Genomic DNA, 25,595 nt, shown 5'->3' with positions numbered 1-25,595 from the left:
CCCTACCACTGGAACAAATTTACTTCCTGTGTTTATGTCTTAAATGGGTTATTTTCTGATGTTATGTCTACTATATTGGGTAATATGAGCTTAAAGGTGACTATATTTCATATTTAGAGAGCTCTAACAATGTTAAAAAACATATTTAGAAGGTCGTAAACAGGTTTTCTATGATCTAACTACAAAAATAGTCTATTTATAAATACGAAATTCACTTAACACGCTCGGGGTCTGTAACCAATTAACCGTGATAAACGAGGGATTATTGTACGTGTGAATTACTTTTTTAAAATTAATACAGTAGGTAAGGAAGAATCACTTGGAGTCACACGCAGCGTTTCAGCACTTTTTCCATAACTTGTATTGCATATTGCAGTATTTGTCTTATTTTGTCTTATAATGTGTTCATTACACGACATAAATGAATATATTGTATATACTGTATTGGGTGATACTGTATCGGTATCTGTAATAAAGTGCTGGACAATATTGGATATTGGCAAGAAAGCCAATATGGAGCATCTCTAATTTCAGGAAAGTAGTCATGGCAGTGTTTGAGTGTGTCAGAGAGAGACCACCTTGTGTTCATAACAGTGCGACAAACCCTGCTATACCAGACAAGCTTTAATTGTGTAATCCTACGTGTAATCCCATCAAACATACCAGATAGCAGCAGCAATCTCTACCAGATTACACGATGACCAGTCAACCTTTGCTTATTGTTTGTTTTGCTTCTAACAAGAAATAAAAACATAGATTCCAGGGCGAAATTATAAGAAAACAATCATGAAATCCCAAATTGCTTTAGGTCAGTGGTTCTCAATTATTTTCTGTCATGCCCCAACAGAGGGGACAGAAATTCATACGTGATAAGTGTGAATTTCCACTCAGTAGGATTTCTTATTTATATTTATTTTCATAGTTAGACAACCTGTTTACAATCTTCGAAATATGATTTTTAACATTAGAGCCCTCTAGACATGAAATAACACCCCTATAGTCACCTTTACACTCCTATTACCCGATATAGTAGCCAAAATAACAGAAAACAGTCATTTAACATTTAAGACATAAATAAGACCCGTGCTCCTGTGTGTTTCTCCAAATGTGTTCTCTAAAGGTGGGATCTCAATAGAAGGCGGACAGGAAGTGACGTCTGGTGGGTTCAGAGTTGAGTTTTAGGGATTATTATGCCTCATTCAAACGTGCAATAAAAGCCTGTTGTTCCGGCGATCAAATCTGGTGCTTGTGTTTCTCACTGACACCTAGTGGCCAATGTAGAATACTACATGTCATCCCGTCTTTGAATGTGTTTTCTGAATGCCTTATATTTGTATTTTAGTTAATTTAGCCATTTCTATGCTTGAAAATGCTTAATTTAGGCAAAAAAATGTTTAAGTATGCATATTTTTGACTAATAATAGGCTGTGTTTACGCACCATTTGTAAATATGCAAATCTTGTTTATCTTATATCATTTTTATTTATCTTATATTATATTTTATTTTAGTCATATTGCATTACATTTTATTTAAGAGTGTTTGCCTTTTTCTTCGCAATTGAGCTACTGTAACCAAGCAATTTCCCTTGTGGATCAATAAAGCCTGTCTAGGTCTCAGTCTAAGTCTATGAAAATGACACTCTTGACTTTACTTTATTGGGAAGCAATTGATTAAAGTTACAACAGTGAAACGTATGAAATGCGACACCCCACAATAAGGCAGGGTTTACTCGGAAGCAAATGGCTCCTACGTTTCACTGGCAATTAACGATCAAGCTGCACTTTTCTCTTTCAATTATTTGATTTCTAATTATTTGATATATTTGTGTTAAATGCTTCACACAGTGTGCTTAAGGGCTGTACATTCTGAGAAGCGTCCGGCTTTTCAAAGAAGGGCCACCGGGCACAACAGAACAAGAGAATTAAATGCTAATAATTATTGTTACGGAAAAATAATTGTTGCTGAGCCAAATAGCCGCTCTGGTGTTTGGTATTTAAATAACAATGGATATTAGCTGGGTTTGTGTGGGAGGGTGTGTGACTCTCTATTATTAACATGCACTGTGTACACAGCAGTCTAATGGTACATATATACTGTATGGACGGAGTTGACGTGTGTATTGTTTTGTTCAGTGTTAATACCCCCCATTAAAAGGGCTCATCAAAACAGGTCTTATCATTATCATCTTTGTTATGGTGATTTTTGCTGATCTCTCACTGATCCACTGACACGTAAATACCCCTGTGTAGCAGTGTGAAGGGAAAGGATTAACATCCGGGCCTGAAAGAGGCGTGCGGGGTGTGACACTGATCTGACCACGCCAATGTTTACAGAAACGTGAGCTCTTGTTGTTTTTAGACGGTGACACAAAAACAAGTGTGTCACATGAACACGCAAGACGCAGGCTCGCTGATACGCCACAATTGCAAACAATGTGCTACAATATGTTTTTTTTTCTTTTTTGTCAACACCATTATAATCTATTTTCCACATCAAATGACAGATGTTATGCTCTGGTGATAGAATAATAACAGATGTTATTGCTACCACATGTGCAGGTTCCATAATACTCAAGAAATGATGAGGTATTGCATGAATTATGATCAGGTTCTTTAATCAGAATGGATATCATGTTAAATCCGCATCGTAATTTTCACGTTTAAATAACCAAGCTGTGCCGTATGCAGATGTCTCACTGGTTTGCGTACGTCCCAGTTGGCCTGTGATTCGGTTTTTGCCGGAAAAATTGTACACTGTTTCGGTTTTCGAACAGCATCGCACCTAACAAACTAGTCCATTTGCCCTGTACGGTATCGCTCCGTGAAATCGAGGGCACAAACAGAGCACGCATTGCTGACTCACTGTCCACGCATTTTTTTTAAAAGTGCGACTGTTAAAGAACCCACAAAGAGAGTTCCAGCAATTTGAGAAAGTGACAAACACTTGAATTCAAGTTTGCTTCAACAAAAAGATCCATCTATTCGTTATTTATACAAACTATAATTATTCTCTGTAAAATGTATTTTTGTTCATATTTTTTGGTGCCTCGGTTTTCAGACGTCTGACCTTTTGTAAGGAATAAACTGAACACATATACTGTACTATATGCTATACATATATACTAATATACTGAACATAAACACACACTGAAGTACTGTGCTGAAGTGAAGCCTCTGACGTCGAACTGTGCAAGGATACTGGTTGAGGCTGACCTCCAAGTTTGCATAGATTTAACAATCTGTTCCATAGAAATGAATGCGCAGAAACTCATTTCAAGTTAACAGTTCATCTGTGTGGTCATTACTAATACAGCCGCCCCTTGTTTATCGCAGTTAACAGGTTCCAGGCCTGACACCGTCAGAAGAGTATTTCCGCAAAGTAGGAGCCCTTATGTATAAATCTAATATTTTTGTAGTTAGAGCATAGGCAACCTGTTTACAACCTTCTAAATACATTTTTTTTAACGTTATTAGAGCCCTCTAGACATGAACTAACACCCCTGTAGTCACCTTTATTACCCAATATAGTAGACATAATAAGATAAAATAAGACATATAAGACATAAACTCACACACACCCACATACTCCTAGCCTACAGTTTGTTGCATTTGATACACTTACTACACGCTTATATAGTAATAACACTTATGTACTTGTACATTCTAATTACACGCACTACTCTTACACACAACCACTAACCTGTGAAAATACTGCAACGTTTTCAATAATAATGATGATGCTACATTAGATACGTGTACTCAGGCCTTGTTTTTTTTTTTACTTCCATGTTAAAAAAAAAAAAGACCAAAACACTCTTATGCGACATTGTGAGCAATGCATAAACATACCACAAAGAAAAATGACTTCAATCTCATGTACTGTATATCGATACTGAGGTAGCAGAGGTTATCTCTTATCTTATTATTGCATGCAAACACATGCACTGTAGCTCCATCTGATGCATTCCAATATTAGTATTAGCTTTTTTTGAACTGGAGTTTTTACCCAGTGCATGTAAATCTTCCAATGCCAGACTTCTCTGAAACTGGTTACTGGTATTTTTACCATTTGTCAGATCAAATTCAAACAGGTCCAAATCTTTCACACTGTGTACATATACTTATATTTCGGAGAGCTGAAAAGATTCCTCAAAACATTTTCCAACAAAAACAGTTAACAACAGCACAGAGATGAGCATTTTAATTCCAGTTGCCCTGATTTGGCCTAGGCGCCCTATATTTGACTCCTAAAATACACTTCCTTTAACAGCTTTCACTCTAAAACACGGATTAAAAAAAAGCATAGCTGAGAGCATAAATATGTTTGTGTCTTTTTTTTTTTTTAACTAAATCCCCGCAGCACATAACGCTCACGAGGGCTCGGTACGCTAAGTAAGACTCACAGAGTGTAAAATTGACAGATGGGGCCTATTTGAGATTCCTGAAGTACACGAGGACGCTCGAACAGTTCGGATGGCTTTTCCGTCACCAGGCGTACTTTGGTTAAGGGTGACAGCTGCACTCGGTCGTGATGTACTTATTTCTATCCGAGTTAGCCTTCAAACACCCCCTGTCAACGAGAGCAACATGTTGACTTCTAAAGCTAAATATTACCACAAAAAAAAACAACCCAAAAAACATATGTGGTCCATTAATGCAGTCCCCAGATGTTGCGGCACAAATCCCAGATGTTCTCCCATTCTGAGTGAATGATGACAATGTTAACATGCAGCATTAGCGACAATGAAAGTCCCCACACAGCATGCAAATAGACACTCATTCACGTGTAGATTAATGCTATTGAACAGGTTGACACAGGTAGCAATACTTCCAGGGGGTCACCGCATTACATTACCTTAACACTGCATGAAGTCAGCCATGGCATGTCCGACACGACAGAGTGAAAACAGTTATCCTCCCATTCAGTGTGGGAGTGGTACATTTTTTGTCTCCTTACTTTGTCATTCTTCCACACTCCTTCTGAAACCCTTTCTTAAGTTTAGAATAAACAAACTGGAGGCGAACTAGTTAGCTCGGTAGCATGCTATGTTGAACGCAGCTCTTGTGACCCTGCAGTGACAGGCAGAAAACATACAAACTCCACACAGAGATGCCCATCGGAGATTCAAACCCAGATCTCCCCGATCTCCTGACTGTGTGGCCAACATGCTAACCACTCGGCCAATAAACAAGGGACGACTGTATTTCTAAGATGTTTCAACATTCATTCTGCATGTCAGTTTTGCATTAGCATTTCTGAAATGACTTCACCTTGTTTGAGCTAGTATGTAAGTACAAGCTTGCAATCAGCTCCCCACCATTCAAGCTATTCTACCATCTGCTGACAACAAGACATTCTTTCTCTACATTGTAAAGTTACACCTGTATTAAGGTCTCTTACCAACCACCCCCCCATCAGCCAAGGCTGATAACTCCTCGTCGCACTAGAGGTTTTTTCCAATGAGTTGTATACCTGCTCTATAGGACAATATATAAGACAATATTCAAATAACACATTTGTTTCAATTACCGTATTTTCCAGATTATAAATCACACTTTTTTTCATGGTTTGGCTGGCCCTGCGACTTATACTCCGGAGCGACTTATATATGTTTTTTTTCCACACTGACAGCCACGAGAGGGCGCTCTAGGCTTGCGTGCCAGTATCTGCTACTCCTATCACTCCTGTACCACTGAAAATTTACAACGTAAACATCAACTTATGAAGACAACTGAGAAAGACGGAACACAAATGCCCCGAAAAAGAAAATCATATTCTGCAGATTACAAGCTGCAAGTAAGCTAGTTACATTATGTTGTTTAGGCTATAGTTATCAGAATAACCGTTAATATGTTACGTTAACATACCACCTAATCACGTTACATTGATGCATGTTTATCAAATATGGTCATTCCCATGTGGCTATATGGGCATAATACTGAAAGTAACATACTACATGAGGGGGGCATGTGAGGTCATGTGGTTCAAATAAATCTATGATTTAAAATGTTCTTTTTTCCAGAGACTGTTTAAAGATGATCCTCTGGCTGTCTGATCTCTTAATGAATGTTACAGATTTAGATTGAGCTCTTACTTCCTCTCACGCATCCTGACCTGTCTGTTAAGTTGGCAGAGTACGGTCACAAATATCTCCAGTGAAGCACTCTATGCACGCTATGATTTCCGAGCCACATCAGGACGGATGCAGCGGTGCAGTTTTTTGGACTTTTCAAGTTTAATTCGAGATACGAATGTGCTTGATTGCTCCAACTGGAATTGTTCAAATAAAACATGAATGAAAAATGCATAGAAGATTTGACACAAAAGGCAAAAGAGTATGCAAAACGAGTCATTTTTAATCATATCTGTCGATTTAGGTCAAGTGAGCATCAAGTCACTTAACTGCTGCAGTGCGTGGTTTAATAGCTATGTATTTACCCGGGATACAAAATGACTCCATTTAAGTCTGTGCAATAAAACCTTCTGATATTTAAAGTAAGGCTTTAACCTATAGCGTGACGTGTGTATCATGTGAATATTTAAAATAATACACAGTCATAACAGGATCAGATTAGGTGACGTGCTAACTTTCCGTGCAAAGGCTTTGCGGGTCAGCAGGCATGCTGTACTTTTATGAACTATTGGTTGAATGCAGGACTGGAACATGTGGTAATTGTCACAACAATATGTACTGTAAAAACTTGATTGGCCTGATTCATAAATACCATGTGACATTGTGAAAGTCATTTACATCACACACAATGCAAAGTATTAAATATACACAAATGATAAACCTCTAAAGGTAAGTAGAAACAAAAAGGGATTATTGACCCAGATGTTTCCATTATACTTGTATTGTGTGTCATACTAAAGGTTTGCAGGATTAGGATTAAAAGACATGCAAATTGTGTTGAAGTCTAACCATGACAGTAGTTTATTGCCTGACACATTAGACCAGGGGTGTCCAAAGTCTGTCCCAGGACCCATTTGCAGCCCACATCTTATTTTTTTATTGGCCTCTGATGGAATAAGTTGAAATGTTCAAAGCTATCACACTTTGGTTTTCGCCATGAGTCTGTTGCAAAAGGTCAGAAACGTACACAAACTGTCTTGAAGTCGAGGTTTTCTCACCTTCTTCGTCAAAGTTCTGCACTTGCAACTTTTTTTTAACCATACATAAAAAAAAAAATCACAGATGCATCTGAAATAGGCAGTGCACTGAAATGCCTCATCAGCGCAGGGTGCAATATTTTTGGCCATGACTGTGTCCCTCAACTGCCCTGTGAACGCCTCGGGATCTGCCGGTGAGAAGGAAGGGCTTCCCTGCTTTGGCCGCTGCCCAAGCGACCCAACCTCGGATAAGCGGAAGAAGATGGATGCATGGGACAACTGCATCCCACGAAAACCGAGACATATTGTTGGCAATAATTTCCGGCGAAAAGCAAATTTTATGTAACCAAGACATATTTTTGACATATTTGGCAATAGTTTTAATCAAAAACTGAATCCTATGAAAACTGAGAAATATTACCTGCAATAATTATCCACCAAAACCGAATTCTATTCTAATTCTATTATAATCATTTTTCATTCAATCAATCAATCAATATTTATAGTTCTGTTATAGAGCGTAGACCAGGTGGAAGAGGGTTCCAGACCCTAAGACCAGATAACAGAATCCTAAAAAAACAGAGACCAATTTTGGGCAATAATTTTTGTCAAAAACCGAATTCTTCCAAACGGAGACATAATTTTCACTGACAAACGAATCCTACAAAAAACGAGACAGATTTATGGGAATCATTTTCATAGAAAACTGAATCCTACGAAAGCAGAGACATAATACTGGCAATCATTTTCATCGAAAACCAAATTCTACAAAACCCGGGCATACGAAAACTGAAGTTCTACTGTAGAATAAACTTTGTGGCTTCAGACCTATTATACTATTCTGAGATGTCAGTTGCTTCTCCTTTGAATAAATGAAGTGCTTAATATACAGTATCTTCATCTAAATTGAAATGGTTGAAGAAAAAGGTGTAGGATATCAAGTATGGCCAATCCCCGGTGGAAAACGTTTGGATACCTCTATACAGTAGCTCTGTGGTAGTTCAGAACCATGGATAGACACAGCAACAACGACTTAGGCATCCATTGCTAACCTTGTTCATCTGTACCAATATAAGATGGGTGGAGGAAGGACCAAGGAGCAACTCAACACATTTTGGTGAAATTAGATCTTCCAAGCAAACAAGTCAAACAAAAAGGTTTGCTGGCGGTCAGTGCTCTATGTGAGATTGATTCGTCAGAAAAACAATAGGTGATCCAATGAAGAGCTCACTACCAAAAGCGTGACAAAGAATGTCATCATCATGCCCTTTTCTTCTCCACAATCTAGAAAACTCAGGAACTTTAGGTCCTGGAAGGTTTGGTTTGATCTGTGTCACTGGGCGTTCCTTTCCAAACCCTTGGAGAAACCCGTACTGATGTGTGTTGCAGTTCTTCCTCTGGCTGCCTCCCCACTACCACGTCATTGCGCGTCCTGCGGGATCCGGGAAATGATTAAGGAAGACAATTTCAAATACCTTTCAAGTCTCTCCCTGATGACATTGCAAAGTAGGTGGGCAGGAAGAAGGTGGAAGATGGCAAGAGGTACACACCAAGCCGAAGGCTGGAAATGGGAAAGACGGGGCGGAGTTTTAGATATTTGTCTGTTAGGAGAACGACTGAAAAGGCGTGTTGTGCATTTATGCATGAAAGGAACGCAAAGTGAGAGAAATCTGTGATAGTTCAATGACTACTTGTATGTTTCGGGTTAATAACGTGTATATGAAAGACGTATAAGATGGATACGCATCAATAAAAGCTACTGAATAAACAAATTAGACCCCCAAATTGAGCTCCCATTACAAAATATGCAGTATCATTTCCAATACAGTTTGATGGCTTCATGCACTGTACACTCCTTTTGTGTTCATGGTGACATACATTCAGTGTTCCCCTCAGTGTGACAGGGTGTTCATTGTGGCATGACAGTGTGTGTGCATGTGTGAATACATATCAGTAGGTGTGTGTGTGTGTGTGGATGGGTGTATGTAAAGGAGAGATAATGAGATCTTGCTCAGTTGAGGCCTGGTCTTGATCCCCAGAAGCCCTGGACTCATTTCAGTGGAAAAAGAACAAGGATGAGGCAGAACACCCCGAGCAGAAACACAAAGTACGCAACCCTCACACACTATAACTTGACACACACACACACACACACACACACACACACACACACACACACACACACACACACACACACACACACACAGGGCTGCATTGTTCTTTTAAGTCAAGAGCATCATAATGGTTGCAAGAGTTTTATTTTTGTCACAACCGCCACGTTACTCACGCTCTTAGGCATCAGCAGTTTTGTTATGAATGTTTTTGTCTTCTCTGAGCTGCCCTTTTAAATCACGCAGGAGACAAGATGCACTTTAAACTTCTTTTCATGGACAGTCAGGAGGGACATTGTCACAGGATTTGGGACAGGCTGGAGCTTAGCCTTACTCTGCCGACAAAATGCATCTTTTGAAAGGACAACGGTTTGTACTTGGTAGCCTCACCCTTACAGTCAGGAGCCATTCTGTCAAACTTGTGTTAGCTGTACTGGCAGTAAAAAAATAAGGTGATCACTGTGGTACAAAGACAACATCATAGTCCATAACTAAACAATGCAGTAAAAGTCAGCGTCCTGCCCCGGTTAGCAGGTTCTTTGGTTAAAGTAAAAAATTTACGCCAAGATTTTTGTCTCGATTTGCGTCATGGCCCTCAAAGTGACAGACATCACCCTCTCTGGTCGTGGGTCCGTTCGGGGTGGGTCCCAAATGATATTAAAATATGTAATGTACAACCAATGTTGGTTTTAAATTTACATTTTAGTCATCTTCCTCATTGGTATGGAATCATCGCAAAGTTATTAGTGAAATATCTGATTATTTACTGCAATTTTGATATTTAATTTGAATGTGTGCATAGAGTATTTGTATGCATGTAGTTATCGTGTTTCTTATCATTTCCTTAATGAAATGACTAAATGCACTTTGGACATGTAAGTATGTGTATTAATGTTGAAAGAGATGATGTAGGTGTTGATTCCTAACAAAGACATACATTTAGTACGAGGGCCCATAATATTTTCACTTTATTGAAGAGTTTATTTCTCGACTTGACTTTTTCCTAACCAAATTTTCCAAAAATTACAACTTTATTCATCGTTTTGTTTTTGATAGCCTTAAGACTTTAAAAAAGTATTTTTTTTCTTTAATATTTCAACTTTCTATTTCACTTTGGACATCCCCGGTGTAGGCAGTCACAGCACACAACTATGAGGCGTTCAAGGACCGCCAAACAAAGTGCAAAATCTCAATGCACGAGGAATAAACATTAGGAGTGACGCATTAATCCTAAATGTAAAAATTGGGTGTTGTATTATCACATATTTATACATTATTACCAACTTAGAGTGGATAAAATGTGTTCTCAGCGGAAACAACAGCCTATTTTTGGAAATAATTTGCTAAAATAATTTTTTGGACCAAAAGGGGCTGTGAAAGGTGAATCGCGACCGTCTTCTGGTGTAATCCTGCTGCTTCAGCGCAGAAGGGATCCTTCTTCCCTCCGTTTCCCTGCGTTCCTCAAGCCACCTCCCTCTTAGAATGCCTGTCAGCTAGGCTTGCCACATGAGTTAGCCCGAGCTATCACTGCTCCCTTTTCTTTTTGGCATTGTTCAAGCTAAATGGAAACACGGTAATTAGCTTGTTACAATTAAAGCGAGACGAGCGGATGAATTGTAATCACCCGCAATGGAGTTCCTGCTTTCTCCCCTGCAGCCTCCAACAGGCCAGCTGAGCTATCCTCATTTGCATAATTAAAATATACAAATGATAATGGATTTTGTAGTCAATGTCCAGAGGCTGCAGAGGCAGGGATGGATGGAAGAAAATATGAAATCGCAATAACAAACACGCCGGCTTCGCCCAGAGGGGAGGAGGATGAAAGGATGGAGATAGGAAGAGGGGATAATGGTGTGACTGGGAAAGGTGGCAGGACAGAAGGAAGGATGGGAAGATGAAGGAGTTGAAAAGAGAGAATGGAGACAAGAAATAAGGTGGACAAAATAAAAGGTGGACCAATTGCATTCGTAAATAGCACGGCCAGGCCCTGACCTGCGTTGCCTTCCCTCTGGGGAAGTCTTCCGCCTGATTACATGAAATTGGGATAGAATTAAACATGGAAGAGTTGTCCTAAGACAAACCAAAATGAAATTAGATCCTGACTTCTTTTTTACCTTGGAGCGCCACAGAGCCGCACAATGGGGAGGGAAGGAGACATGAAGGGAATTTTGCAATTAAGCCAGGGACAATGTCAGTGAAATTAGGCCTCGGAGCTGACTTCTCTCGGAATTTTGCTCTACCCCCCCTCACCCGCCACTCTGCTTCTCCTCTCCTGTTTTCTGGTAGTTTCCTCTCTGTTGGCTGTCAGAAAGTTTGGAGGCAAACAGCTGTGGCCTCTTGATATTAATGTAGCAACACAAAGATGCAAAGCAATGTGCCAGAATTGCAGCTCTGTGTGCACAGTGCACCGTAGTCTGATTTGTGCCGTGAGCGCTGCAGGGCTCGGCCCCAGAATGACAGCCGAGGTGCCCTCCAGCCACCAACAAGCTTCTCTGGAGTGTTTCCTCTTTGCTTCCCTTTATTGCTTCGTCCTCCATTCTTACTTACAATTGCCTCCAGACCTACAGTGGATGTTTGCTTTAAGCACAGAACCTCTTTGGTTTACACGATGAAACTACTATTTTACTGATGGTATGATGTTCTTTTTCTGAAATGCGGCATTACTTTTGCGCCAGATGTAATGGGACACACCTTCCAAAAAGTTCAACTCTTGTCTCGTCAGAGCAGAGTATTTTCCCAAAGGTCTTGGGGATGACCAAGATGTTTTCTGGCAAAATTGAAACGAGCTTTAATGTTCTTTTTGTTCAGCAGTGGTTTCCGTTTTGGAAGAACACTGACTTTAACTGAGGCAATTAATGCCTGCAGATCTTTGGATGCTGTTGTGGGGTCTTTTGTGACCTCTTTTTGTGACAGTCAAACCTCAGTTTTCAAATGCCCACGTTTTGAACAAAAATGTCTGTTTTCTGAAAAAGCTCGTTGCGCTTAACTCGTACGTTTGCCCTGTACTGTCCGCCAAATCAAGTGCGTTGCTGACTCACCGTCCAACGCATTTTTTATTGACTGCAACTGTTGAATAACCCGCCATGAGGCCAAAGAAGGTTGCAAGTGCCAGCAGTTTGATAAAGAAGGTGAGAAACATAATTACATTCAAGAAGGAACTCACCACAAAGTACAAAGATGGAGTCCTATCACCTCCTCCTTCTCCGCTCATCGCCGTATTCGCCATCAGGAGTCTTCAATAAAGGTAAGAATGATGTTAAATGATCATTTGTCCATTTCATTTGTCATTGTTTTCTGCGTGTAAAACTATAAATATTCTCTACAAAATGTATTTTTTGTTAATATTTTTGAGTGTCTAGAACTAATCAGTTGGATACTCTCTGTTACTCTCTTGCTTGAGTAAATAAACGTCCCGGCACCTATGGGAGGGAATATGGTATACATCCAGTATATACAGGATAACTCTTTAAGTCCACCTTCTGCTATGATTTTGCAGACCCTCTGTGTCCATACAGTACCTCCCTTACACTTTCTCTAACTATGGCCCTGACTTTTTGACTGTTGACCGAATTTAGCTGGATGGTTTTTGTCACTTTATTCCACATTGTGCTGGTCTGACGTACCGGTAACAAAAAAAAAAAAAAAACAGACATTAAACAGATATTAAATCTGCTTGTGTGCCTTTCCACAAAAATGTAACTCTGCGGTTTAGTCTTTATTACTTACATTTTGGGATCCCGCAATTAGTTGCATTTCGCTCAGTCTTTATAAACTATAACTCTCCCTGTTTGTATCGCCTCCCTCCTCGCGTCCTCGCTGTCTGGGCAGCCGCGTGAAGTGAAAGCAATAACAGTGGCAGAGCTGTAAGTAAATAATGAGGAGTAATCAAAGTTAATGGAACCCAATGGGAGCTTCAGCTTCTGCGTGTGGCAATAATCTCATTTGGAGAGAGAGGCAGATTTAGTGGATAATTGGGGCCTAAGTACTGGCTGATTCCCCCAGCTAGTGAACTAACTAAGCGAGCTGCCGATGCTTGTTTGCTTTGTAATCACAAACGGAGCACAAACAAAGAAGACATAATGTTGTCTTTTCACTCGCCATTATATATTTTTTCTACCGTTTTATTTTCATTATTTTTTTTTGCTTTCCTATTGTTGTCTTCATTTTACCTTTGTTTGAGAAAAGGTGTGTTTTCGTCGGCATTTGCAACCCTGCAAATTCCAATTTTTAATTTAAACTTTTAAAAACCTTCATTTTTTTAATTTAAACATTTTTATTTCAATTATTTTAATTTCATTTTAATGATTTAAATTTTAATGATTTAAATTAAAAATGTTTAAATTGTTTTTTTTTTCCCAAAAAATAGGTCAATTTTTGTTCTCCAAAAACACTTTATTCACCCTAAGTTAAGTTGTTAATGATGTTAATAATATGTGATAATACGGGTAAAATGTGCAGCATACATGTATCAGCCTGCATTTCTTTCGAGAAGTCGCACTTTGTCGCACCATAGTTTCATGCTGCAAAGCAAAAGTGAAAGTTATACAGTACAAAACTTTCTCAGACGCTGCCACAGCTTAATACAGTCAAACCTTGGCTTTCCTACGCCCCGGCTTTGGTTGGATTGTTTGTTTTGTCTAAAATTCTGCCTCGGAGCAAAGCCCAACCAAAGCACCCTATTCGTTGCTGACTCACTGTTTGTGCATTTTTTTATTGAGTGTGACTGCTAAATAACCTGCCACGGGGCCATTTACATCTCTCCAGGATGTACACGAAGTCCGGTCCGGTCCATCCATTCGTCATTTCTAATTATTCTGCGTTGTTTTCCGCTTGTTAAATTAATCTCTATAAAAGGTATTATTGGGTGTGGATTTACACGATTTCCTATGGGAAAAATTGCCTTGTTTTTGCACATTTCGCTACTTTTTATCTGATCTTTTCCATCTCTGGAAAATCCATCTCTGCACGGATCACCTTACGCTATCATTCATTAGTGAGGCATAATTAGGGCTTAAAACTGGATTGTGTTGCGAGTGAACAATGGGAGGAGGGTTTGGAGGGGGAGGTGTGAGCCATGTGCCAAAACTCGTGGAATTTTGCTATTCGCTGGTCGGTCCGGAACGGAACCCCTTCAAAAAGCAGGCATCTAGTCTACTGCGTATTTGATTTGTCGAATGTGCTCCATTCAATATTTGCAATTTGCACATGCACCTGAGTTGAAAGTGTTGCATGTTTCTATTGTTACATTTATTTTGGTCCCGTCTCACCTCGTGTCATCTGGTTTGTGTATGACCTCAAGACGGTGACACCTAACATATATTCCTTGCGTGTGCGCTGGAGTTAATGGAGGATGATGTCACTGCCACCGTCGGGGGTCCCCTCCCTCTTGTGAACAACTAGCGCGTGCGTGCATGAATGTGTGTGTTTGCATCTGAATGTTTTTATGTGCAGCCGCCCCTGACTTGGAGGTGTCAAGATGACATTACGGAACAATATTGTGTGCGCTGCCGTTTTGCCAGTGTGTCCCCATGATGTGCATGAGCTAGCGGGTAAAATGTCCAGTAAGACAATATGCCTCATTAGTTCATTTCTTTGTACAACTCCAAGTAGCAAACAGCCTCAGCCTGTCATCTCTTACTTCCACATGATATGTGACATGCAACTGATTCCTGACTTACTTTGAGTTAAATTGAGCAATATTTTAGTCATCTTCCCCCCGGTATACGTTCACTGGACAATGATAACTGAAATATCTGATTCTGTGGTCATTTTGATATTGTATTTTAATTTATGTAAGATTTGTTTGCATGCAGTAATCATGCTCTTCCTCATTTTCTTGGTAAAATGCCTTCATAAATTCCTGTAAATATTCATGTTTCAAAAGGCGACAGGTGATTTTGAAAAACAAAAACATTTGCTTGGTTTGATGTAAATAAAATATCAACAAAATAATTGATATAAATTACAGTAATTATTTACTCATGAATAATTGTATTACTTAAAAATAATACATTATGGAATAAACAAATCTAAAATGAAAAATGACTTAAATAAAAGTGCAAAAAAAAGAAAAATTAAAATTGGTTAAATAAAAGTGTAAAAAAATACAGCTAAATGAAAAGTGAAAGAAATACAAATAAATAAATACGACAAACAAAAGTGTAAAATATAATAAAAATACCAACAAAATTAAAATGACTTAAATAAAAAGCATAAAAATTGTAAAAATCACCTCAAATAAAAAAAGTCAATAAATAAATAAAAAATAAAAAGGACTTTAAAAAAAGTAAATCAATAAATAAAAATAAAAAGGACTTAAATAAAAAGATTATAAAAACCAAAATAACCTAAATAAAAGTGCAAAAAAATCAATACATAAATAAAAATAGATAGGACTTAAATATAAAGTCAATAAATAAATAAAAATGAAACTGACTTAAATAAAAAGATAAAAAGAAAATAAAAATTAAAAAAATCAATAAAAGTGCAAAAAAATCAATACATAAACAAAATTAAAAAGGACTTAAATAAAAAGTCAATATATAAATAAAAATAAAAAGGACTTAAATAAAAAGATAAAAAGATAATAAAGACTAAAAAAACCTCAATAAAAGTGCAAAAAAATCAGTGCGTAAATAAAAATAAAAATGACTTAAATAAAAGGAAAAATAAATAAAAATGAAAAAATGACTTCAATAAAAGTGGTTCGTGACTTAATGGCCATTGGAAAATGTGGGTCCCAGGTTGAGACCATTACAAAACTCCTACCTTACACAACAGCGACCCGTCATAATAAGCAAAGGGGCTTGGAGATAAATTCATCATCATAATAAAACAAGTCATTTCACAGCGTGCCAGAAAGCCTCGCAGGTCAGGTCACTTATTTAAAAGTGCAATTTCCTAAGCCTTCTAGCCATGTGTAATATTTCTAAGTGTGGTTATGCTGTTGTGATTATAAGTATTTGTGAGTTCAGTGTGTGCGTTACGGCGTATTGGGTTGTGTGTGTGTGTGTGTGTGTGTGTGTGTGGGGCTTAAAAATGGACAAGTCAGAGTGTAAAAGATGCATTTAATCTGAAGATATTGGGCTGAGGTTATTTTTACTTAACTATTGCTCTTCTGTATTAAAAAAGCACAATTACAGAAAGTAGTTATGGGGATTAAATGACCTTTGGGAGAACAGGGACACGCTGAGATTAGACTACAATATATTGCAAAAATAATTCATTCATACAGTACCTATGTCACCTACAGAAAGAACCCCCCGACAATCCCCCCAGCAATATCTCTAAGGCATTTGAGGCTTATGAGCAGCTAAGTCCACCATTATATAGATGAGAGGGATGAGATGCGTCCTCGTTATTTACAGAAGGCGCAAAAGAGGATTTGGCTCACCTCCTGTCAATCTCCTTTTGTCTCATGCATTTTCTTCTTTTTTGAGAAAAAAATAAATGCACGCTTCTAGACCGTGTGCAGTATAAAGACCGGACGTGTTCAGAGTGCGGCCCCGGGGGCCATTTTTAAATGTTTTATTGTAGAAATAAAACAGTGATGCTGTCAGAAAAACAACATTAAATTTATTTTTGGAACTATTGAAAAAATGAGCACTGCCACTGCCCTTCAGGTCAAATCTTTCAACGGTGTGATGAGTGGGTTGTGTGGTAACTGTACAAACGCTCAGTCCAAGAGTAAATCGACCTCTGAGTGTGAGCGCTAACTAGAGTGACTAGTCATCTTGTCAGCCGTGCTGATTGGCTCATTTAAATACCGCTCAGGTGTAATTGGCTGGCAAATTAAACTGTCATTACTGGACAAGCTATGCTGGAAGAAAATCACAGGGGGAGTGACAGGACAAAATGGCCATTTTCTTCCCATGGGAATACACTGGAGGAAAGAAGAGGGAAGCACTCACTCACACACACACACACACACACACACACACACACACACACACACGCCAGTCTGAGATCAGTGATGCTCGGTGTGACACTGCTTAAAACAGGGGTGTCTATAGTGCGGCCCGGGAAGCCATTTCTGGCCCACGGCTCTTTTTTTAGTGATCCGAGGGACATTCTAAAAATATAATTGAACAAGAAAACTAAAAAAGAAAAAAAAAGAAAAAAAACACAACAAGAACAGCAAAAATGAAAAAGTCAGCAGTAATTTTACAAGAATAAAGTTAAAATATGATGAGAAAAAACTTGTCATCGAACAAGAAAAGGTTGGTATTTTCCGAAAATGAACAACTCAAAAAACTGTCACTGTCTTGATTGGCTGTCCATCAAGACATGGGGGAGATCCTCGGCCCACATGAGGGTTGTTACCGGTGCCGAGTGCAGTCCAATAACCACCGTACGCCATCTGCGAGAGAATGGTTTTAAGAAGAAAAAACATCTTCAAAGGCCTCGTCTCCTTCAACGCCACAACATTGCCCGTTAGGAATTTGAGAGCACCAAACATGGGACATTGAAAGGCCCATGGCCCAAAGTTTTATTCTCTGATAAGAAACAAATGGAACCTTGAGGGTCCTGATGGCTTGCATTACTGGCATGACAAGGAGACCCCACCTGAGATGTTGTCCACACAGTGGAGGGGGCACCATCATGATCTGGGGTGCTTTTTCCTTCAATGGAACAATGGAGCTTCAGGTTGTGCAGGGGTGTCAAACGGCAGTGGTTATGTGGAGATGTTGCAGGGGGCATCCCTCATGACTGAAGGCCTTCGTCTTCAGTCATGTGTATTATAATTATTTTTCACACCATAGCTGGCAACATGTTGGCTTGTTTGTTAAATCTTTTTTTTTTGTCTTAAAATAATTTTCTTTTCGAGATTTGTCTAATTAAACAGTCAATTTGTGTGGTGTGTTTCTTGTCCACTCAACGCTGTGACATGGCTCGGTAATAAAACTGATGGATAGACGGTGACCAGACCTTCTCCAGGTGAACCCTGACCTCCCACTCTGCGCGCATGTGTGTGTGTGTTTGCGTGTGTGTGTGACTTAGGCCCATCTGTGTGGGCCGTTAAGAGCCTTTTTCTATTTGCCCTTTTATTCTGACCCACGTCCTCTCCGGTCAACACTGAGAGCCCTCAGGCCTTGGGGAGTGTGTCTCTTTTTCTTTCTCTGTCTGTATGAGTGTGTGTGTGTGTGTGTGTGTGTGTGTTTGTGTGTGTGTATTTATGAGTGTCAGTACATGTCGGGGTGAGTCCACAGACACACGCACACGCAATTTTTCATGATCTCATCAATGCATCAATGGATTGTGAATATAGTAGTAACGACGGCTGCGTGGCCCCTGGCCACTACTTACTGAATCAGATATGAGAAATCTGATCTGGCTCCAATTTTAAATCCATTTGTAATGCAATATAGCGACAAGCTTGATGTGAAGGTCAGGACCAGGAGTCATTGAAAGATCAGCGTTATTTGGTGAAAAGTGCTTAGCCCGAGCTTTGTGTTGCGGGTAAGTAAATATTTCATCTTAATTACCATCTAAATTAGAATGATTCGTCTTCCTAAATGAAATTTAAATTAATCATTAATACAGATTATTATGATCATTATTTGATCTTTAAAAATATTTTAATTGTATTACTATTTTTTTATTAGGGCCCAAGCACCACCACGTGAAGGCCCTCTTAAAACTGCTATGTTTATTATTATTATTATTATTATTATTATTATTATTATTATGCCCACATTTTTCTCGCATTTTTGAGGGCCTAACCATTCATAAAACTCACCAAAATTTGCAAGCCCATCAGGTTTGGCGAAAAATTAGATATTTCAGTGGTACCAAACACAAACAACCAAAACCTTTAAATTAAAACAAAAAAACCCATGCCGCCAGTATCATAGAACATCACTAAATTTGGTGCGCACACAAAAGTCTCAAGAACCCACGTTCTCAAACAAACAGGAAGTCAGGAATTTTGGTTTCCAGCGCCATGTTTGTGCAAAAACCAGGGTTTGTATTTCAACTAACTAGTCCTACGTACTTTGACCAAACCAGCCCAAATGAAAATCACAGATAATAGACAGACGGGCAATGTTATATTTAGAAGTTCCCTAAGATGTGGGCGGGGCATGGCAACAAACTTTGACGATCAATCAGGCAATTCGCCATTAAACTGCAAACGTTGATAACTCAGTTCCACAAGGTCAGATTGGTAGTATGATGAAGGCGATACCTTGAAGCTATAAATAGGTGACTTACTAAATTCGTCTCAGTGCCACCCAGTGGCAACAGGAAACAGAATACGCATGCCCTCCGACTTACATGAACCCTAGTTGGGTTGCAAGGGCCCGTTCAATGCTTTATAATGACTGCCTCTGCATTTCCATGGCTTTAATATTATTATTATTATTGTTAATATACAATAATATACAATGGGTGGGGGCAGCAGCCTAAGCAGGGAAGCCCAGACCTCCCTTCCCACGGCTACTTCGTCCAGCTCCTTCCGGCAGATCCCGAGGCGTTCCCAGGCCAGTTGAGAGACGTAGTCTCTCCAACGTGTCCTGAGTCTTCCCCGAGGCCTCCTACCAGTCGGACGTGCCCTGAACACCTCCCCAGGGAGGCATCCAACCAGGTGCCCAAGCCGCCTCATCTGGCTCCTCTCAATGTGGAGGAGCAGCGGTTGCCCAGCCTTCCTACGGAGAAAACTGATATCGTCCGCTTGTACCCACGATCTTAACGTTTCAGTCACCACCCAAAGCTCATGACCATAGGTGAAGGTGAAGGAACGTTGATCGACCGGTAAATTGAGAGCTTTGCCTTTCAGCTCAGCTCAACCGGGAAGAAAAGCTAAAGAATAGTTTTTACAATTCCTATCTGTGAATTTAATCTAAGTAAACTGTCTGACAAGTAGTTGTTGGCGTGTTATTTTTGTTGACTATTAATCATTATTTTGTAATGACTTTTGTTGAGACAAAATGTGTTTTTTTTCTATTTACTAACATTGCATGTTGCAGTATTTGTCTTATTTAGCAAAAACAGCGTTTGTTTGCGAAATGCATCCATGATGAAGCCTAATGTGTTCATTCAGAGATGACAATAGTTTGCCTGTATCGACGTTGGAACTGAAGTGCGGTATGTATCGGTATGTAAGAAAGCCAATATCCAGCATCTCTAACTTTAAAAATCATTGTGATGTTACACTGGCTTGTAATAAGGAGGAAAACATCTCAGTCATTGCTATGGCGAGCTTGCATCACCTACTTTAGCAGTCTAATATATTGGTGGACCAGCCAGGACACTACTTACTAAGGGTAGAGCGAGCCCTGGGGCTTATAACCTCTATTGTTCCTTATCATCAAAATAAGTACAAAAAAAAATAAAAATCAGCCTGATAAGTCACCACAGTTGTCGCTAAAACAATAAAGGCCTTACTGGAAAACAGCCACTAAGGTTTCATCAGTGAACAGACGTTTTGCCCCACGCCATCGTACGATTAGTATGTGCTATTGAATATGACATTATAAAGGCTAACTGTAGTGTGCTAATGACATGGTCCAGTGAGCCATCTGTCTGGGGAGCACGAGGACAGCAGGCACACATGCACTCACCCAATCATAGATAGCACGTGTGTGTCTCGCACACAAGCTAACAGTGTGCCATTAAGTGCTGTTTAGGGCAGCTTTTATTTGGTGTGAGTGTGCTTTGGTGCCCAAACAAATGGATGCAATCCCTTGGCGAAGTCCACATATGTGTGTGTGTCCCAAAGCACTATGCCCCTGTTGTGACATCATCTATGAATGTCATAATTGAGGGTCTGTAAATTGCCGCTTTTCTCCGCTCAGCGTCGCCCCATGTGTCAATAGTGAGGTTCAAGGTGACGGACCAGATCAATACGCAGAGACAGGAGCCATCCTCTGAATTTACAGCCCAGTAACAAGAGAGCCATGAAAGTGCGCCGGCTCTAGCCTTCGGCAAGCTGCTGCTGCTGGACGCGACTGCAGCGCCGCCGGCCTGCGTCTGTCAAACATGCAAGCCGGGGATTCTCTGAAGGAATGTTGTGTCCTTGATGTTTCGGAGGGCAATTTGGGGTCTTCAAACATTTTCACTTGAATACATGACAGATGGAACCATAGACGTGGTGATCTCCATCCAAACACGTGCATGAATAAACCTGTAACGGCAATGATTGAATGGGATATGGCTTGCTCTATTCATTATCTTACATGTTTACATTTCTAGATAGAAAGACTGGGACAGCGTATATTTAGCAACATTTCCATGTCAATATGCAAGATTCGAGCCAGGTTGATAACAATAACAATAAGATATAAGAGAATACATACAATAATGAAATAAAAAAGTCAACCATAGCAATAAAACCATGTACACAGATCCACGAGTTTGGGAAGACATTAAGTGCTTGAGTGCTAAAGTGTTTGGTGCTATAATATCAGAAGCCATTTCTGAAACACACACAATGTGTGCAGATGTAGTTGCACTTGTTGAATGGACACGGGTGGATTTGTGGATTCAATATTCACAGCATACACCTACATAAATATACACGCATCTTTATCTTTGGTCAAAACAAATTTTAATTTGCTGGCACATAACATTTTATATAATAGTATATATTAAATATTATATTATAGTATATGTTATAACATTAATCATATTATATACAGATAAACAAAAGTATATAAAGACATTATTCCAACATAATTTGACATGTAATAATACAGAATGAATAGAGTGAAATACTACTACTACTAATAATAATAATAGTCATTTTTAGTAGTATTTATTATATGTATTTAATTCAGTCAAGGTCAGTCAAAAAACTAAACTGAGTTGGAAGAACAATCTTTTTATCTTCAGTTGAAGGAAATATTCATTTGCATGCACTTAAGATGGAAATATTTCCCCAAAAGTTGTCAGGTTCCATGTACTGTACACAGTTAGACAATCAACTCCTTCAAACCGCTGCTGATTTGAATGCACTACTGTATATTGAATATGGTAGCAAGTTTTACTACGTGACATAATGCTAGGAACACGGATGTACTTACATTACTGCCAAACACAGATTAACATTACCAAATATTACATCTCGAAGGACCCGAGTGTCACTACGGTAACATTTTCAGTCACGGTGCGAAAAACATTATGGCAAAATGCAAAAACACAACGACAATTCCACAAACTCAAGGCACTCTGGGAAGAACAAACAAAAAAATACAGCTAATTTGATGTTTTTTGCATATCACACAGTGGTGTATGTGTGAGCATGAAGGAATTCTCCAAAAGAGCTGAAGTGTCCAGCAGGTATGGATGTCACAATGATAACAGGTGAGCTGTGAAGGTGACAGTGTTTGTGTTTTCCTGTGTTGCAGGTGATGGATTAGCTTCATTTCTAGCGTAAGCCGTCTGTTGCCAGAGTGTGTAATGCGCCGTGTGTGTGTGTGTGTGTGTTAGTAATATGTTGTTCTGCTTGACCATGTGTGCTGGAGTATGTTCCTGTCACCTGGTGTCTATTTATATGTGTCTTAACCTGCAAGTGTGTGTCTGTAAGTGTGTGTATCTGCGTGACAGTGGCTTCAGTGAGTGATGGCTTCAGCGTAGTGCGGAGTGTGTAGCGGTCGGATGCGGGCTTTCTACGGCCAGGAGCAACGGCGAGGTGTGTGTACAATCAAACGAGTGATGACAGGTGCAATGGACATCACATGGTTATGATGTCCACAACCTAGCGAAGGTGACACCTGACCGACCACACGTGCACGCACACTTGACGAGGCGCTGTGTGTTACAACACACCTTTATCATGAAAATGCCTACTCTGCTATTTGTTTTAGACAGATGCAAAAAATAAGAATTGTTTTTTGATGATTTGACACTTTTCTTTTGCGTTGGCAAGATGTCGTGACAAAAACAGCATACGGAGCATTAGGGCACCACTGGAAAAAAAAACAAAAAAAAACTCAGATTTGTAGAATAAAGTCGGAAACGTAGGACTTTATTCCTGTAAATTTACAACTTTATCCTCCAAATCTGAGGGTTTTTTTTTTCTAATGTGGCTCTAATACTTCCATAACCCATTTCCGACAATTCCTGAAAATTTCATCCAAATCCGTTCAGAACTTTTCAAGTTATTTTGAACACAAACAAACAAACAAACAAACAAACAAACAAAAAACGCCAACAAAAACACATCCTCCGTGCTGTGCTTGCGCATTGCGCTCCCCTCGGCGGAGGTCATTCATTTGTGAAAAAGCACGGTAAAGAAAGGAAGCGATGTAGCGAGGGATGACTACATTTTAACAGTAAACAGAAGGACACACGCAATTAGGAGAATTACACTAAAATACAAAACCTACCCCCAAACTTTGAAGAGGGATGGCGCATTGACCAAGGAAGAAACCATCACATTTTGCTATCGGGGAATGCGTTATCACTACATTTTTTAAATAATACAATTGTAATATTATGCATTTTTCCTTTTCAATTGTGGTTACAAAATCCTCGGTGGAGGTCTGCACTTGACGAAGTAACATTCAGTCATGAAATATTTTCCAAATAACATATCTGGCTCCCTAGAACTCTGCACACTCCAGTATAAAATATGAAGGTATGATAGTAAAAAGACATTATGAGTGGTAAACTGTGCACATACATGTGTCGTCCATCCCTGTGTGGTGTTTGTGTAGCCCTGTGAGCCAAAAACAAGGTAAACGTATCATAATAACATCCTCACAATGTATTTCTGTGTCTTTCTCCCTTGAGCAAAACAACCCACACCACACCCCAGCCTCCTCCCCGCGACCCCCCCCCGGCAGTGCGGCGAGCGTCCGGGTGTGAAATGTAAAAGGAAGAACGCTGTCGTTCAAACTGTCCCGGCGACCGGTGCTCCACCCCCCCCACACGCGCCCTCGCCTTCTTCCGGGCAAGTCTTCCTCGAGTTTGCTTCTTACTCTGTTTCTCTGTCACCATCTTTCTTTCCCGCTCTCATTTTTCTCTCTCAGGTGGGCTCGTGCTGTCGCAGGTGCGCAGGCCCCCCCTCAGCCAATGAAGAATGGGGGCCGTCGAGCACGCTGACTTTGATGAACCTCGCTGGATGTCGTTCTATCACTCTTCTCCATTTGGATTCCCACGCAAAAACTGCCCAGTGACACACACACACACACACGCACACACGCACACACACACTTGACCAATTATTTGTCTTGTTGAAGGACGATGCCGCACTTGAGTAACCCTGTGGTCTTTTATTCATGAATGTATCTGCATCCATTCATTACCTCCGCCAAGCGCCAGCGCGCAGGTGATGTTTTTGCCAGCGTTTATCTGTTTGTGTTCACAAGAACTTGAAAAGTTCTGAACAGATTTGGATGAAATTTTCAGGAATTGTCGGTAATTGGATATGGAAAAACTGATTACATTTTGAGAGTGATCCGACTCATCGTCTGGATCCAGGAATTTTTTTAAATGATTCTTTAACATTGCAAGATGGGACCATTTTCGGCATTTGTGCGTATAACTCCACAAAAAATGGTGAGGGCACTTGGAAAAAAAAATAGAGGAGAAGTTTCCAACAGGTTCTACAAAATATCAACCACTGATCCTAAAAATGTAGGATTATTATTTTGGTGTGAGTCACAATATGGGGGGGAACTATGGCGCTTGGCGGAGGTCTGCGCTCTCTGAGTGCTTTCTAGTATTATTATGTCGTCTGGCGTGTCCTTCAACAGCAGTGTACTGCAGGAATGCCCATTACAGGGCAAAGGCAGTCTAGTAATTTCGAAAAAACACAACTTTTCCCTCTCAATAATACCCCGCTGATTGGACAATCGGCTTATAATGAAGTAAATGTTCATCATTTTTAATGAAAAATATAACAGAATACACCCAAGGTTTGAATATATAAAGTGAATAAATGTGATTATCACAACAAAGTGTGGTTTGTTTTTGATTTAATGCGTTTAATGATATAATATACAAACATTTTTGCACCATGATCTTAAATAATCCTATTAAATAAAGTTGGTATGTATTTGCAAGTCGCTACAACGGTTCTCCATTGATTATCTACACTGCTTATAATGTCTAGGGTCATCAAGGAAAACAATTAACTCACTATGTGTTTTGAGTTTTCGGCTGGCGTGTGTGTGCGTGTGTGTGTGTGTGTGTTATATCTGCTATGTGAGCAGCTATAAGAGTCTGAGGGCTAATCCCTTTCTGTCGGAACCTAATCCTGTTCTAATCCCTTTAAAACTCTTGGGATCTCGGCGGGGATAAATCTTGTCAAACACTAGAAACACACATTAAAAGGTTGTGGGCTTTTGTGTTTGAACGTTGTGCTTTCCACTTGGTAAACGGGATTACGCATGTTGATGTTATTTTTCCACAGAGCACTTCGATGAGCC

The 25,595-nt window shown here is 39.6% G+C and overlaps 1 protein-coding gene across 3 annotated transcripts in view; it reads right to left on the bottom strand.

Moving 5' to 3' along the window:
- Positions 1-25,595, bottom strand: part of skor2 (SKI family transcriptional corepressor 2) — a 102,750-nt gene that overhangs the window by 20,111 nt on the left and 57,044 nt on the right. Inside the window, exon 3 of one of the 3 annotated variants that reach the window (XM_054757684.1) lies at positions 12,386-12,455. The exons of the other annotated variants lie outside the window; for them this stretch is intronic. The gene's annotated coding sequence lies outside the window, so the exon portion shown is untranslated. The remainder of the gene's footprint in view (positions 1-12,385; positions 12,456-25,595) is intronic. 3 annotated transcript variants of the gene reach the window in all.

This window comes from Dunckerocampus dactyliophorus, chromosome 17 (assembly GCF_027744805.1).
Source record: "Dunckerocampus dactyliophorus isolate RoL2022-P2 chromosome 17, RoL_Ddac_1.1, whole genome shotgun sequence".
Lineage (NCBI taxonomy): Eukaryota > Metazoa > Chordata > Actinopteri > Syngnathiformes > Syngnathidae > Dunckerocampus > Dunckerocampus dactyliophorus.
This window is presented reverse-complemented; position numbering and strand designations above follow the sequence as displayed.